This window comes from Ruditapes philippinarum, unplaced genomic scaffold (assembly GCF_026571515.1).
Source record: "Ruditapes philippinarum isolate M1 unplaced genomic scaffold, ASM2657151v2 ctg2334_1_1_1_1, whole genome shotgun sequence".
Lineage (NCBI taxonomy): Eukaryota > Metazoa > Mollusca > Bivalvia > Venerida > Veneridae > Ruditapes > Ruditapes philippinarum.
Window position 1 is genome coordinate 24,282 of NW_026853015.1, and position 16,674 is coordinate 40,955.

The 16,674-nt window shown below is 35.4% G+C and overlaps 1 protein-coding gene across 1 annotated transcript in view; it reads left to right on the forward strand.

The window, feature by feature from the left end:
* The window catches only part of LOC132731730 (multiple epidermal growth factor-like domains protein 6), a gene marked incomplete at its 5' end in the record, with an annotated part of 44,058 nt that overhangs the window by 21,685 nt on the left and 5,699 nt on the right, over positions 1-16,674 (forward strand). The gene's annotated exons all lie outside the window — the stretch shown is intronic.

Sequence of the window (16,674 nt, forward strand, 5' to 3'; positions counted from 1 at the left end):
CATCCCCACCCAGTAAGGTTAGCACAGAGAGAAAGATAGCAAGTCTCAAACACACACTAACACTTTGCCGACTCACAAACAAAACACGCAGTTTACATCCTTTCTTAATCGGCATAAAAAACAATCCAATTGGAATGCGGTAAAGTCCTATATCAATTCCCATTTTGAAAATATAAGAGCAGAAAATTACACGTGCGCCATGTTCTAAGGGAGACAACTACTTTATACAGTTGCTGATTTCAACAATCAAACTCGTCCAGCTAATGAAGAGTAGAATGCATCAGCTCTCATAGCAGTTGTTGTTGGCGGGTCAATTGTTGGTCTGATCATATGTATATTAGTAGGTGTGGTTGTAGTAAAATTAAGACGGAAACGCAGGTAAGTAATTTTGTAAACATATAAATATTCACAAAACTATTGATCGCAAATATTATTAATTTAATTACAATTACTTTGAATAGATAAGAAAAACAGGAACACAGTATACAAAAAGAATGTGCTAAATTCAAAGTATATTAAGTTTAAACATATGTTTGTCAAATCTATTTGTAGTAACATAGAATATATAATGTTATTTTCAATGCTATTTCATATTATTTCTTTTTTTATAGCGAAGGTAATAAAAGTCACTACTCAACGCCAAACTCTCAAGCTTACCAAAGTGATCAGGATTATGACACTTTAGATATCCTTAACGGTAAAGTTTTGCTGATGTAAATTATTTTAACATTGTAATAAATATATAAATACAAACATTGGGTAAAGAGCATTAATAGATACTTTGATCTCAATATGTTCCGGTCCACAGGTCAGGCCTAGAACTTACAGATGTTCGTATTTAAGTGTAAACATGTGTTAACGGACTAGCATATTATCGTAAATTGAGAGATTGTGATATAAATGTTAACCATTATGAGTTCCAGCATTACACATGTAATCCAAGTCAATGTATGCAAAGACCTGGTCACTGAAGACAATGAAAAGTTTGAATTTTGTCCGAAGCATATATTCTTGCTGAATTGAGGGATTTTAGAATTACTTCATACAGTTATTTACCATCATAAAATATGGTATCTTGCACATGTAACGAATCAAATATCATGGTAACACAAAGAAGTCAAGATTCACATCGGTCTGTATCATGAGCATCATTCAGGACTGTCAATAAATCCACGACCGGCATATATTGTGACAAAATTTCTTTTGTTAAAAAAAAACGATGAAAATCTTAAGGCGGAAAAGATATACGGAAGAATAATCTTGTACATCAGTGACAATATTTCTTACTTACAGATAACCAAGGCCGTAGAAACACAGCGTATGAAAATGAAGTTGTGTCTAACATGTGATGTATTTGACTAGAAAAACCTGATAAAAGTATACTGTATTGGAGTCGTTTTAAACGAATATGACAATTATTTCATTTATTCATTCATTCATTCATTTACATATATTCATTCATCAAATAATGTGATCAATGTTGAAGCTTTTATCAAGCATGAACTGCAGTTCTTAATATTAAACATTTTGTCAAGCATTTGTGATTATGTTAAAAATTATAAACATTCTTATCGAATAATTTAATAATTTTACATGGAAATTTTTTTTAAAGAAAATCACTTGACAAATGGAATTTATTTGATATTTAACATTTAAATCTTTTATTTGTAGTAAATTTTGAACAGATTTATGCTATGTTATAATAATATGTTACACATGATATGACAACATGCTTAACATTCTTATCAAATCATGAATATTTGTTCCTTGTATGATTATTGTTCTGTCATTAACTAGTTCGGAATGGTTCATACCTATACTTTAATAAACTTAGATTTATAAGACGTTATCATATTTTGAATACGTTTCTTTGTAAAATGATAGTTCGAAAAGTCATTCTTCTTGCATTGGTAAATGACGAAATCAAAAGCAGATGATTCTAATTTAATTTCATGGATATATAATTTGATTCATAGGGTATTTAATGAAACAATGTATACTGGAAATAGTAGGTGTCACTCAATCTGCCTATAACATTCAATAGAAACATTGATGAATGGCATGTGCATTTTCCACGTGTTTTTCTGTTCAATAAACACATCTAGTTAAATATCATCGTTCTCTCAATCATCAATTCTTTTAGAACAAATAAAACAAACATTTTGTTTTCTTGTTTGTCGATATTAAAAGTAGTAATTGCAGTTCTTTATAAATCCTTGTATATTTAAATAATTAAAACAATGACAACAATGGCATAAATTTATTTTTATATTCTCAGATGCAATTTGCGTATGAAGTATTACCAAAACCTGCTTTGACATAATAGAAGAAGGGTAACTGTCCTGTACAAATAAGAATACACAAATTGTCCCTTTTATGGTAAGCTTAAAAGCATGCACATTGTATAATAACTAGATCATATGATGTGATTTCAACTAAGTTAGACAAATCTTCTGTGCATAAAACAGTAATCTGTAGTGGTATGGTTTCTGCAGTTGTCTCTCTTAGAAGTAAGTTAACATTCTCCTGTGATTCTATTTAGAATGGCCCTGTTTTTAAGTGTGAACTGCCTGTATCTGCGCAGCTTGTGCCACCTTCCCTGCTTAAACGTAACATTTACATTCCAATGTGCAATGAATGTTTGCATGATTCTCTATTCTTACTTTTTATAACATTGCTTTTTTCTTTACCACACAATCAATGTTACAAAATTCTGAACACTCAAGATCAATAAATTAAAATTTGTTTTGTTCTAATCAACCAGTTTTTACATATCGTAATACCAAGTGAATTAGCATACATATTTGTACCAAAAATTAGAAACACTGTCTAGAACAAAAGAAGGATATCGCTAGGACAAAGTACATAGAACGGTGCTGAATTGAGTTAGTATAAGAAAACGATTGGTTGCTTCATATAGCTGCACCATATGCTACCACAGACCAAAGCAGTGAGTTTAACAACTTAGTAAAGACAATGTTAGGCATTTTCTCTGACTTTTAAGAGACCTAAAGGTCGGTTGGCTGACTAAACAAGAGGCTTTGCTGTGACAGAGTAATCTAAATGCTCATGGAGTGTTAAGCCTATACAAACTTTGAAACGCAATTAAGATTATATAGTCCACATTTAAAGATAAGAGGTATAGACATTGTAAAAGTAAACCGGACCGCCGCGCCGCTTTACAGTTATCATTGTTGAGAACAAACGAGTGTTTTAAGAATGTGAACCCATTATTTTTTGGCCGTTGGCTATGCCAAAATAATTGCCACTTCAAGGTCTAACCTTTGCTGCACATACATAGGGAGAATATATAATCTGCTCGGGACATAAATATTAAAACTACTTTAAAATATCAAAGATATGTTAGAAATCCTAAAAGTCATAAAACGGATAGTTGTTTCAATATCTTTTGAAGTTTGTCGTGTGATGTTTGCGTTGTGTCAAATGTGTATTGAATTATCAGTGAAGTACCCTTTATCAAGCAAACATGTGCAGTATTGTGCACATGTAGTCAACTTTGTCCTAAATACACTTTTTTAAACATGAATATCACTTCATGTTTGATAAGGACTTTTTATAATGAATGAGTTTTAAAAGATTTAATCCGGGTCAACTGCATAGCACGCCGTCTAATGATAAATAAACCAAGAAGAAAAACGATCAGATACAAATTCATCATAAATGCGTACGTGTGAGAGCGTGCATGCAAATAAACGTATGTAAGTTGTGTGCAATAACTGGGACAAATGTAGTAGTATCCAATAGAATAGAGAAAATCAGAACCGCTAAAAATAGCCCAACACTGCAGAATTGCAAATGTTGCAAGCATGATCTATACTACTCAACAAATAAGTTTGATCACAAAACGAGGAATATGTTACAATGTTTTTTATGTATGTGGAGGGGCAGGGGTTTGCTTATTTTTCAGAACTGTTTTTCAAATATTCAATTTGATGAAGGACGTGACGCAAGCAAGATAATAGACAGTAACATAGAGTCGTAATAACACTTAGGAGTTAGTGATGAAACATGTGTAAGATACCATCGTACCATTGTGATTTAATGGGTTGTAAGAGTCATTTTTTATCCCCGCCGATGAAATCGGGAGGGGGATATTGTTTTGTCGTGGTCCGTCCTTCCTTCGGTCCGAATTTCTTGCAGCGCTAGTTCTCTGCAAGTACCGGCTCAAATTTTATGGGAACCATCAATATAAAGAAAAAAAATGTTACGGTCAGACCCTTTAGAGAGTAATAGCCCTTCATGAGTTATGCAATATGCATATAGAGAAATGATCGTTTCTGCGCTACTTCTCTACAAATAATGGCTGGAATTCAACGCAACTTTATGGGAACCTTCAATTCCAAGAGGAGAACGCCATTGTCGTCACCTTGTTCCGGTCAGACCCTTTACTCAGAGTTATGGGCCTTGACTAATTATGCAGTATGCATATTAAGCAATAACCGTTTCTGCACTACTTCTCTGCAACAACTGGCTGGAATTCAACGGAACTTTATGGGAAACATTAATACCAAGAGGAGTTGCACATATCATCGCCTTGTTCTGGCCAGACTCTTTAACTTAGAGTTATGACCCTTGATTAGGTATGCAGTTCGATATAGACCAATAATCGTTTCTGCGCTATTTCTCTACAACTACTGGCTAGAATTTAACTAAACCTTATGGTTACCATTAATACTGAGAGTATAAGTGCAAATAGACGCCTTGTTTCGGTCAGACCCTTCAACACAGAGTTATGGCCCATGATTTATTACTGCAGTATGCATATTAAGCAATAATCGTTTCTGCACTACTTATCTGCAACTACTGGCTTAAAGTCAACGAAACATAATGGGAACAATCAATACTAAGAGAAGAGGCGCTTATCGTTGCCTTATTCCGGTCAGACCCTTCAACAAAGAGTTATGACCCTTGAAAAGTTAAGCAGTATGCATATAGAGCAATAATCTTGTCACCGCTATTTCTCTGCAAGTACAGGCTGGATTTCAATGACACTTTATTGGAACAATTAATTCCATGGGGAAATGTGAATATTATTGCCTTGTTCCGGTCAGAGCCTTCACGACAGAGTTATAGCCCTTAATTATTTGTGCAGTATGCATATAGAGCAATATTGTTATTTCTTTTCAACTGCTGTGTTGATTTCAACAAGACGTTATTGGAACCATCAATACGAAAAGGAAATTTGCATGCCATGATACATTTATGTAAATAAAGCCTTGTGTCTCCAGTTTTTTGTGTTTTGTGTTAGTATTAACCAGTACTCGGCGGGGGATATAAATTCAACGAATTTTCTTGTTATATTTTGCATTTCCATTGCGATAAAATAAAATAAACGTAAGTATGGAATACCAAGTAAAGTAGTGGTAAGAGCGATTTAATTATCATACATGTATTATGTGTTTTGTGTTCTAACCTTCAATTGAACAGATTGTTTGAGTATGGTTTTCCCTTCCTGGTTATCATAAAAGTGTTCATGTTCTCTGTTATGAATTATTATCAAGACATTTTTTGTGTTGATCCGTTAAATGTTTTGCACAGCTAAAATTAAACTTTAAAAAAAAGCAAAGTGAATATGTTTGACTTATTAAAAGTCTTGAAATAGATTTGAATAGTATTATTATTTTGTTTTGAGACTCTTAATTTCATTTGCCACAACTTTAATAATTTTTGAACGTGTGTATATCTATATTTTCTTCAATTGCTATTTATTGCTATTTATTCAATCATTAATTACCTACGTTATCGAGGACGTTGATTTTATTGAATTTAAACCTGTGTAAAATTTAATATTCTCAAATAGCCTTGTGTGAATGAAAAATATCCAATGAGTTAGAAATATTTAAAACATGATATAAAATAATTTAAAATTGCCTTTTCAAGGACTTGATATGCAGACTTAAAAAAGTGTTAATACATCATTAAACTCAGATAACTTTAAAACTATTTTATACAAACACTTAGCTGGACACAGACCTATTTACAAGTATAAACTTTAAGACAAGGCTAGACTATGTACATGTACAGCCGGATTAGATTTAAGACGATCACACAATTAGTATTTTGTTAATAACATTCGTTATAGTAGTAGCAGTCTTAATTAAGAACAATGAGTACATGTGCCATCTGTTAAAGACTCAATTCACTACACACATGCCTGCACAAATGTTCCCAATTTCCACCTTTTATGAACATCAGTTCCGGACAATAAAACTTATTTGGTAAAAAAGAATAATTAAAAGCTTAATGACCCCATGACAGGACAACTTTTACATTAGAGTCACTTTTTGAATAATATTATATAAACAAAGTCAAGATACATGATGATACATGTTAAACACTTATTTTTTATAGAGATAATAAGTTATTTTGATTGACAGTGTCTTAAGAAGCTTACAACCCGGAATATGTTAGATAACAGCTTATACTTCTGATATCGGTGAGAGATAAATTTAAGAAATTTAAACTTCCTTGATAATCAGTGTGGAGTGAAGGATAAACAAGCAAGGTATATTTTTTATAATTATTTTTTAATGTAATACAAGGATACATATTTGTATTTACCGGAACTCTGTTACTACTTTAAAGGCGATGCTGATTTTGTTCATTCGTAATCCCATAATTTATAACTTCATTTGCCAAGTATTGACTTGAAAATATTGGTTATAATTAAACGGTTAGTTATCCATGAATGTCGTTTATATCATATGTGAACAGGCTGCCAAGATATGTCAATATGAAATGATCTGTTTATTTTACACCAGAATTTAACAATACATAAAATCAAAGAAAACTATCAAAATCAACAGTAATGGGCTCAGAAATAAATATAAGGCATTGATAAGATTAAATGAAATTAATAATTATATCAGAACATCATGTGGGACAAGAACCTTAAGTTTATTTGGTTACATTTTAAAGGTCGGAAATAACAATATTTATCAAACTGCTTATGATTGTATATGTGTATATGAATTATCTTTTACAGAATATCTATTAAGACACAATGACGTTACTTTATTGTATTGTGCTGCTCCTTTTACAAGCGACTACAATCAAATGCTTTGCGGGTAATTATGACTCCATTTTGACTATTCTTTTTATAACAATAGTCGTCGTTATTGTCATGGCAATATTTATAAGTATGCAAGATATTGTAGAGACAAATAAAATCATATTGTACATCTGGGTCATAAGTCTCGATGTTAAACTTTCTGAAGATTTAATTATTATAATGACAGTGTAAAGTAAAGTCCTGTGAATATTATACCCACAAATTGTTTGTTTAATAATATGATAAAAAATAAGTATCTCAACGAGACGTAAGATGGTCAAAATGAACAACCATGGTCCTCATAGGAAAGTTAAAGTCCATTACTATTTTAAAGTAAATTATTACCATGATAGATATCAGTAACATGTAAAAACGGTTTAATAGAGATAACATAAAATCTCAACGAAAGAAAAACAATGATAATAATTTTTTATAGAACAAAAGCAATCCTATTGATAAAGCAAACAAAACTATTTATATCTATGTTACTATGCATAGTTATAAAGTCTAGGGTATTCAATGCTATTATTGCTGACGTTGAATTAAGTGGAATCACTTTCAAACAAAGGTGTATGCTTACCTCACATTATCAAGCCACATCACAACATGTTAAACATTGAATATCTATAAACTCGGGAAGTATATTCAATAACTGTGCCAAAGCAAACCGCTAACCGCCGAAATTCGTAAAATGATTTCACATTGACGGTATACCTGTAATGTGTAGGCAGCAGAAAATATAAAAAATATAAGCTAAAGAATTATTTATCTATATAAAACTAGAGTTATCTTCTTCAGAACTATATGACCATGTGAAGCAAATGAACAACTAGAAACATCAAGAATACAGGGAACATTTCTATATTCGTGATCATGGTCGGTGTTATCTTGAGCTATATGATATGTTACTTGACCAAATCAGTCTTAGATCTGTTCTATTCAAGCACACAACTTCACAAGAAAACTAGCGGTTATCACTATGCTCTTAATAAAAGATCATACACAACAATTAAATAACACTTGATCATCTTTATTTTGGATTAATATGTGTTGTTAGAATATCGGAGGTTTACGGCTAGTTTGTTAAACTGAATAACGGATATCTGCTTACATTTTCTAAGAAAGGGCGACAACCAAGAATAATGGCGAATGTCTAAATTTAGCTTTTTCAATGCACACGTGGCATATGTATTATAGACGTTAATATTTGGTTGCTGCTCGCCATAATACGATAATGGCTCTCGAATCCATAATGGCCTTCGGGCCTGCGGCCCTTAGGTTATTATCGGAACCAAGTATTAACCTCTTATTACTTACTTACCTACTGGCGTTACTTACTTACTTACACGACTACGCAAGTATCTACGATGAAGGATGTGGTCCGTCTCAGGTCCTCAACATCACCATAAAGATTGTTTCCTGAGGCAACGTCGCAGCTCGCTCCTGGTCGTGTCGCTTACATCTTTAGAGGACATGCTCTGCAGTTTGGTCTTCTTCTCCGCACGGACACTTTGGAGATTGAACGAGTCGGTACTTTTTGTTCATGTGTGCGTTAAGTCTATTATGTCCTGAGCGTAGTCTCACCATCATCACTTGTTCTGGCAGGTTCAAAAAGTGGTATGCATCAAGCTCTTGTCTTGGCTTTGTTAGTGCTTTGATGATGGTGATTTTCTCCTTGTATGAGATTTGGACACCTTGTTGCTCTGACTGTGCTCCAAATTTTGCCAATTGGTCAGCTTCTTCGTTGCCAGTAAGTCCACAGTGTGCTGGTATCCAATGTATGGTAACGTTGCAAATGGTGCTGAGTTCATTCATTGCACTGGCTAGGTCTGGTGATTTGTTGTTGATCAGGGCTTCGAGGACTGATCGTGTGTCGGTGAGAAAAACCACTGAAGAGACAGCTTCTGACGAGTCTATGATCATGGAGACTGCCTTCATATGTGCTTCAGTCTCTGCTCTGAAATTTATGCAGTGCTTTCCAGTAGCCTTATGGTGTGTTTCTCGATATCCTGATGGGTGTATGATGAGAATACCAGCCCCTCCGTCTTTAATTGCTCTTGTGGCTGACTTATCTGTGTAGACATGGGTCCACTTGTCATTAGGGTAGTCTTCGTTAATCATGGCAAGCGTCAGACTTTTTTGGATGTTCTCACATTCTTGTTTACCACTTTCAAGCTAAGGGATGTCGATTTTCACATTAATACCAGACAAGTCATTTGTCAACGGGTCTATTATGACTCTTCTGTTCAAGGGAGTGGTAGGTATAGTTAGCTCTGGTGCAAACTTTCTGTCCAGTTTCTTGGCTTCATGGACAAAGCTGCTTCGCTTAAGCCTGTTCTTTGTATATCCTGCCAGTCTGCTTTTCATGGGACTATCAGGGATACACTTGAACTTCTCTGCCTGAAGGATAATCTTGGCCTGCCTTCTTTCCTGTAGGGGCTGTATACCTGTGACATTTTCCATGAAGGCAATAGGTGTAGATTTTGTGGCTCCTGTTATGATACGTAGAGCTTGGTTTTGTACCTTGTCTAGGGTCTGCTGATTTGTCTTGGCTGTTGTTGCCCAAGTTGATGAGCTATACTCCATGGTGGGTCTCACTGTGCCCTGATATATTGTCTTGAGTATCTGTTCATTAGCTCCCCATGTTGTACCAGCTAGCTTACGCATGATAGCAAGTTTCCTCCGAGCCCTACCTTCTACATGATTTATGTGAGTTCTCCATGTTTGCCTCTTGTCAAAAGTCACGCTAAGGTAAGTGGCTTCATCAACTTCAACCAAAGGAGTACTTCCCATCAAGACTTTCCCAGCTCTTTGCTTTGAAGACAGGGTGAATAGCGTTGCGCACGATTTTTCTTTGTTGATCGTAACACATCAGTCCTCAGCCCATGCTTTAAGCTTGTCAATGGCTTGTTGCAATCTGTATTTAGCTGTGGTGACATGCTCCTCTTTACACCATGGCACCAGGTCGTCAGCATAGAGGACAGCTTGAACTCCTCTAGGCAGGTCGGACACTAGATCGTTTACGAAGATCAGAAAGAGTGTCGGAGAAAGGACCCCACCCTGGGGAACACCGTGTCGCAGTAGGAATTTTCTACTTGTAGCTTGGTCCATGGTCACTCTGGCTCTTCTGTTGTAGAGATATGACTTGACCCATTGCAGCATGGCTCCTCCAACCCCGCTACGCATTAGTTTTACTTGCAGTCCGTCGATCCAAAATTTGTCGAAAGCTCTCTGGAAGACGATCCATGCTGTCAGGACCACCTTTTGTTCTTTTGTTCTTGAAAGGCATCTTCGTCTTCTTGTGCAAGGAATGTAGTTTAGTCTTCAGTGGAGCGGAATTGACGGAAGCAAGCCTGTTGTGAGGCAAGTAAATTGTTGGTCTCCAGGTACCACTTGTGACGTGCATTTATAATCATCTCCATTGTCTTTACAGTACAGCTGGTCAGACTCATAGGTCTATAGCTTGCAGCCTTCTTCGGGTCCTTCCCTTTCTTGAGGATAGGGATCATGATCGCCTCTCTCCATGTTTGCGGAAGTTGCCCTTGACTTCAACTGTGGTTGTAAATCTCAAGAAGTTTGCTCATTGCTGTAGGCCCTAGATAGATAAGCATTTCGTTGGTGATACCATCTGGTCCTGGAGATTTCTTGGTCTTCAGCTTCCTGAGAGCTGTCTTGAGTTCGTGCAGTGTCAGGCGCTGGTTCATATGGTGTGATGTTTCCCTGTCTGTTTTCCTTTCTCTTTGCTCTCTCCGAGCCCTTCGTTGTTGTTCTATGTTGACCGGGATGTCACTTACATCCTTGTAGTTGTGGGCAAAGACATTGGCTGCCTGTCTATCTGTCAACATTTTTCCCTCTTCCTCCAGGGTGACTGGGACTCTCGCTTGGTCTTTGTCATCATTCAGCTGTTTCGTCAATCTCCACAGCTTACGGCCATCTCTCTTAAGGTTCAGCGAGGCTGTTTTGTTCTTCCATCTTTTCCTCTGTGCTTCTAACTTGTATCTGAGGAATTTGGCCTTAGCTTGTTGCAGTGTGAGATGAGCTTCTTGTGATGGGTTGGATTCTGCTTCCTCCCTGGCTTGAGACAGTTTGTTTTGAAGTTCACCCAACTCGTCACTCCAATATGGCTTGTAGTCAACCCTTGACGCTCTAGGGATGGCCTTATGTGCTGAGCTGAGGACACATTTGTTGAAGTCTTTGACAACATTGTTAATGTTTCGTCCTTCAACCCTGATACCTTTACAGAGGTTATCACTCTCCGATGCGTATAAGGTCCAGTCGGCCTTCTTGTAATTCCATCTGGGACAGCTTGAAGAACAAGAAATAGATTTGTCAAGAGTTAGCTAAATTGGTCGATGATCGCTACATCCTAGTTGTTCAGAAACTTCCCTTGTAGCGTGCCCGTGTAGGTCGTGAGTACAGAAGGCGAGGTCAGGAGTTGTTTAGGTGTGCCATCGTCTAGAGTAAAATGTTGGTTGATCATCAGGCTTGTTGATCAATATTAACTACTTATCATCTTGCCAGGTTTCCACTTCTTCTCCTCGATTGTCAATGTGGTCATATCCCCAGCTTTGTGAGTGTCTGTTGAAGTCACCTACAATGATGAAATTGGTATCATATGTTGGTATGTTGTCAAGGGATAGATTTTTGTCCTGTGGGGAGTAGAAGTTCACAAGAGTCAGACTGAAATCGTTCTTTCTAAGGCTAAGTACCTGGAATTCGGAGTCATCTGTATGCGTTTTAGTCTGGAAAGCATTGATGTTGTTCCGGACTAATGTCAAGATTCCTCCTTTCTTTCTTCCTATCCTGTCACTTCTGAAGCACTGGTATCCTCTGACCTTAAAGGATTTAGCAGGTTGCAGGTGTGTTTCCTGAATGCAGCAGACATTAATGTCTCTCTCATGAAGAAAGTGCTGCAGTTCAGTCTTCTTGTTATAGACCCCTTCTGCATTCCAATGCATTGCTTTAAAGTTTTGCTTTTGGTCTTTTGTCGTCCGTAGCTTTCTGTAGCCTTTTTTTCTTCTCCTCTTGGTATGTCTGACGGAGGGACCCCCAGTAGCTTGGGGTGGACTATGTCGAGGCTCAGAGCCCGGCACTGAATCTCCCTGGAGGGAGTCCAAAGATCCAGCACCACATCGTCTAACACTAGATATTCGTGTAATATGTGCTTAGTTACATGGCGCCGTGGTTTGTTAGAGAGAACTAATGGCCCGGCACCGCTGATTTCAACTCTATAGGGGTTCTGATGGGGGTACCTCACCCTTAGCCTTTGCCGATTTAACGACGAACCACAAGGCAGTGGTGGTTCTACTTAACCCAGTAGTAGGAGGTCAGTTGATGGGCACCAGGGCATATCGGTGGGCCATGTATGCCGCATCTTATGGGGGGGCTGACCACCGACCCTGCCAAGATATCCCGCCTAACGGTCGGTCGCACCCTCAGTAGGCTCTGTGCGTAACAGGGAGCACGAACTGGGACGCGCTTCTGAGAAAACATTAACACAGTAGGGGCCATATGCTGAGTCCAGATGGACTTAGCGGCATAATCTGTGTCTAGCATGCCAGACGCTTACCGGGTTCGCCTATGAACCCTTTGATGCGCATAACATGCCTTGCGTGAGCGGGACATCCAGCCCATGACCTCACGGCTCCCCACATCTTATTACAAAACTGAAAACAATTTATTTCATAAAATCTTATGACTTTATGTTGGCAACGGTAACAAATTAGTCCAAATGTAAATTTTTAATAAAGTACCTCTTAGAGTCAATACCAATATTTATATTTGCTCTTATATTTCACTGATAATTGGTTAGTGTTCAGATGTATGGGGGTCATGAAGGACTGCAAAACCTTATAATATATTAAAGCTTTCAACCAGAACATGCAATAATTACCATTCAATTTTACAATGGAAACCATTACAATAGCCACAGGATGCAAACTATTGGACCTGCAAAAATGAAACTTACTTTTTCTCCAATAAACATATTCAGTTACATAAATTCTACAAGTTTTGTTTGATATTTGTTTTCATTTCTCCCGGTGGATGGAATTTGTCTATGTTTATCTTCTATTATGACATATTATGACTTATTTCAAAGTGTTTCGCTAGAAACGATACAAATGTAATAAATGTACGCTCAAAAAAGAATGTACCAGTGATTGCAAGATCACATTATGCTCATATCAGTGACTTTCTAGTGGCATTATACTCATATTTCCGTTTACCAGTTGAGCTTAATAGGCTTAATATTTAGAAAGATTTACTACTATAATGTTCATTGATCAACAAGTTATGACAAAAAATGATAAGCATAAAACATAACAACTACCTTAAATATAAAAATACTCTCCCATTCCTTTTATAAACGTTACCAATACATTCCAAGGCATATTTATAGGTTTTTTTGTGAGTCACGTAGGTTTTTGATTATACACATAAACTAGACTATAAAATTGACCTGTACATCAACCATTTACACTTGGATAGCTGAAAAATGACCCCCACCACCTTCCCAATTCGAACTTTGCGATATTAACAAAAATGTGACATAAGAAAAACAAACCGCATGAAGCCCTTTACATCTTCCTATATGACAACGGTATTATGAAACTAAATTTTCGTCTCTGTGAGTCATAATATTAATACTTACCACAAAGTGAACGATCACGTGCATGTTTATAAATCGCTATGTACTTATAAAATGTAATTGAAAAGTATTTAATTGCACGTACGTTTAGTTTACATCGTCTTATAAAATTTAAATAATAGATTTTGAAACCAAATTTTAACGATTTATCCCACATGTAATAAAAGAATCGCTTCATACTTAGCATTCTGTTCAACACATCTGTTGATTGTTAAAAAATGATTCTGTTGTAGTGATATGGAAGAGGTTTTCTCTGGTTTACACGTTTTATTGGGGAAGAAATATACATTTTAAGACTTGTAAAAAAATGCATGGTTCGATTTTAAATACGCAAATATATAATCAAGGCCGATGGACATACGATCCACACTATACATGTCACTTACATAAATCAGTTATATAATATTAAAAGTATTCAAACTTTTGTATTTTTACGATTACATAAACATACTATGCATGGAAAGAATTCGTGTCAAATGTAATAAAATAAGTAAGGAAAATATTTATTACCCTATTGCAAGTATATGAATTACAATTGTCAAGAATGCCCTTAAATCTCCATGGGTATGATAATAGTTTTCATACAGTTCAATCATCTTCCAATAAACTCGGTAAATCACTTTTATCACCATGAAGACGATAGAAAAAGAACCATAAAAAGCTGACAGGCTAGGGTGCGTATTAAAGTTGTTCAATTTGCTTTAATTCATGTTTATACGCCCGAATGAATTTCGGCGTATATTGTTATGCACCTGGTTGTTCGTCCGCCTGTCCGACCGTTCGTCCGTCCCTCTGTCTGTTTTTTTTTGTTCGGTCCGTATTTTTTAAATCGGTGAAATGAAATTGAAACTACTTGGCGGAAATGTTAACCATAATGAGACGATGTGCATAGCGCAAGTTTGACCTTTCTCAGGTCAAGGTCAATTTCACACTAAGTCATTTTGTTTCAATATTAAAATTCTGTGACCGCTCTGTATCTTTTAAACCAATGGAAAGAAATTAAAACGTTTTTGGCAGAAATATTACTTATATTTAGACGAGGTGCAGAACACAAGTTTGGACTTCCTATGATCAAAATTGGCCCCGTCCCGGGGATTAATTGATTTATTTAAACTTACATAGGAGTTGTGTGTCCGGTCTGGGTTTTTTAACCAGTGGACAGAAATTGAAACTACTTGGCATAAATGTTAAACGTGACGAGACGATGTGTAGAGCGCAGGTTTGACCTTTCTCAGGTCAAAAGGTCAATGTCAGATTTAGTCAATTTTTAATTAATATAAAAATTTGGTGTCCGCTTTGTTTCTTTTCCGATAGTATGAAATTAAGTCTATTTGGCAGAAATATTTATATTACTGCGATGTGTGCAGGGAGCAGTTTTGGACTACCTCAGGTCAAGGTCACACTGACTCATTCAAAATCGTTAAATAAGAGTATAAAGTGTAAAAAGTGTATAAAAGGAGAGTACAATGTATGAATTTAATAATTTTCCTCCCAATAAATATGTATTTACCTCCCTTTCTTTTCCAAATTTATTACTTTATAATTTTATTTTTTATCAAACTTCATATCTTAAGATTGTTTCCTGTCAAGATTATAATAATTGAGGAGAGTTTTATATGACTATATGATTATTATTTAAAATAACACAATATTATTACTTAAAACGGATGTTTCTTAAGATATGTAAATTCACTAAATAAGTTGTAAATGAGGCATATAAAATGTCATTTTTTAAGGTAATTTATCAAAACTTTGGACATGAATACTGCTATGTTATATTGTGGGCAATCTCTCCCTTATTGAAAGACTTCTATGAGTTGGAGGACTGATGTAAAGTGCCTGTACCTCTGTAATTAAACATCAAAACAACATTTCTGTTCACAGGGAGAAATACCAGTATAATAAATTTAGCCTATGTCTAACCCTGCAGTTTGAATTGCTGAAGGCAATAAGAACACATTTTAATATGCCCAAACAATTTATATTTATGTTAAAGCTTAGATATTTTGCATGAAGCATGCCTTGTTGACAACTACAAAAAATATATAAATCATATGATCCTGTAGTCAATATTGCCCCTGTCCCAGGGGTCACATAGATAGAAAAACTTATTTTCATATATATATTCTTATGTATATTGTATACATGTTTTAAAAGTCTTTTCCTCCAACATACAACATGCAGAGCATACATGTTAAGCATGTATCATCAATTTGTAAAAGTAGAATTATTAGTTTTGTGATGGATGTTTGTGTATTGATGTTATAAATGTAAAGGCAGGTAATAAAAAAGAAAAATATTTGTAAGCATAGCATTTTGATTTTTTATCATTTTATAGGCATACTTTTTTGTGCTTTTGAATTTTTGGTATAATATTATTTATATGTTCTTTTGATATTTTATCTTTTAGAAACCAACATTATTGTTGTTTTCAGTCAGTATATACACTCCGTGACAATTGCATGAAGATAAGTAATCACCACTCTGTGCTTCAAAATTTGTTCTAAGGACATGTCTGGGGTCTGTACTCCACAGCGGAAAGCTGTGGCATATATAATTGTCCCTTAGTATTCATGCGACAAGAGCATAGCTCTTTGGCATGTATAAATATAGATCTAAATATTGATAATTGAAAAAAAAAACATGTTTTGGACAAATGTTATTAATAGGTATCCTCTCTGTTTACAAATTATTTTTGATTACCTTATATTTTATTTACTTAAAACAAATTTGCATTCGGGCGTATATTACTACGCCTATGCGGTGATCTTGTTAATGTATGAAACATAATGTATAATGATGTCATGTATCATGAAAAGATCAAGACAGTTTAACTATTCATACAGAAAAAAAATGCAAAACGCTAAGGTATAATAAATGTCTTTAGATAATAATATGTCCATTATCTTAGAATGTCTGAACGTATAGCAAATATATCACCATTTGCTTTGTA